Source organism: Cupressus sempervirens, chromosome 7, assembly GCF_028749045.1.
Source record: "Cupressus sempervirens isolate cs-2001-9-10 chromosome 7, ASM2874904v1, whole genome shotgun sequence".
Classification (NCBI taxonomy): Eukaryota; Viridiplantae; Streptophyta; class Pinopsida; order Cupressales; family Cupressaceae; genus Cupressus; species Cupressus sempervirens.
This window is the reverse complement of record NC_143124.1, coordinates 797431067-797433168: the sequence shown is the minus strand read 5'-3', so window position 1 is coordinate 797433168 and position 2102 is coordinate 797431067.

Here is a 2102-nt window from a genome sequence, read left to right as displayed (position 1 = left end):
GATTAAGAATTTGTTGGAAGGTATGCAAGAAGATACAAGTGAGCTAGTTACTATTTATTTTGATAATACTAGTGCAATAAATATATCAAATAACCTAATGATGCATGTAGAGACAAACTATATATCAATAAAGTATCACTACTTGAGGGAACAAGTAGAAGAGAAATAAGTTTGGGTTAAATATGTGAAGTCTAAAGAGAAAATTGCAGACATATTTACTAAGCCATTGCCTAAGGATTCTTTTGAGAATGTAAAAGATAAGACAGGGGTCATTCTCCTTTCCAAAATTCACTAGGTGAAGATACACAATGCATCAATTCATGGATGAACAAAAAATATCTTTATAAAGTTGATGCAAGCATTCACTCTTTAGGAGTTGTTTCCAAAAGTTGTAAAGATGGTTGTGATAAAATTGATGTAAATAGTACATGTAAGGTACAAGGATATATACAAGTATTTATAAGCTCTACATTGAAAATTATAGTTACTTTTGGAATATTTATAAAAGGGGGAGAATATGTATTAGGGAACTATACATTATGAAAGAGAAAGATTAAATATGGAGAGAATCTATAAGAATAATATGAATTAATGGAGAGAAGTATGAAGATTTTTCTCTTAATAGTTTTAATTATGAATTAAGAACAATATATTACAACATAGCACTTATAAAGAACCAATTTTCACCAAATGATTGTGTAACCTTTCATACCATGCTCTAGGGGCTTGCTTCAAACCATATAATTTTTTATGTAACTTACATACCATATTCCTTTTCTTTGAATCAAAAAATCCTTTAGGTTGTTCAATTAATACTTCTTCCTCAAAAATTCCATTCAAAATGTAGATTTTATATCCATTAGGTACACTTTGAATCCTTTGTAAGAAGTATATGAAAAGATAAGTTTTCACTCCTTCCAATCTTGTAACTGGGGTAAAAGTTTCACCATAGTCAACCACTTCCTCTTGTGCATATCCCTTATAAACTACCCTTGCCTTATTCCTTGTGACTTCACCTTTCTCATTTATCTTTTTTTTTTTGAAAACCCACTTAGTTCCAATCATATTTTTATCCTTTGGTCTGGGTACCAATGTCCACATTTTTTTCTTCTAAATATGTTCAATTTCCTCAACTGTTTATGGCTACAACTTGAATTCTACTATTTGATGGTTTGAAGTGTCTATCTATGACTAGACTCTTGTAGCCTAATGCTTGACATAAGTCTTTTATAGAACCTTGGCAGTTTCTGGTTGTTGATGCTTGACAACCACCTTTTCTATTTTAGGTAATGTGCTAAGTTCACCTTCATAGATATAGACTAAATTTCTTTAATCTTGAGGTTCTTTCTTGCATTATTCTTCATTTTTCTCTACAAATTCATCAACTCTAACATTTGCACTTTTCACAATTTTGTTAGTGTTATAATTTAAACACTTACAAGCTTTTCTCTTAGTTGAATAACCTAGGAATTTACCCTCATCACTTTTTGCATCAAAGTTATATTTTCTTGCATCTTTCAACATGTAAAATTTTCTTCCAAAAACTTTAAAATTCACATTTGGTGAATATCCATACCAAAGTTCAAAAGGGAATTAGTTTGTTCCTTTCTTCACTTGAACTTGGTTCAAAGTGTAGACTGCAATACTTATAACCTCACTCTAGTACTTGTGTGAAACATCCTTCTCCATCATTACTATTATTGCACAATCCATAATTAATCTATTCCTTCTCTCAGCTATACCATTATCCAGTGTAGTCCTTGGTGCACTCATTGTCTCTTAATTAATTTGTCATTGCAAAATATGTTGAACTCATCTGAAATAAATTTATCACCTCTGTCTAATCTAAAACATTTTAGACTCTTTCTTCTTTTTTTCACAACTCTAGCCAAGTACCACTTAAACATTTGAAATGCATCAAATTTTTCTTTAAGAAATACTAAAATCTTCATTCTAGGAAATTTATCAACAAAAAAATGAAAAATTTATCACCATAATAGCTTTGCACTCCAATAGGACCACACAAGTTAGTATGAAATAACTCCAAAATATCATTAAAAAATAGGTCTTGCTCTTGAAACTAGACTTTGTCATTTAACCCA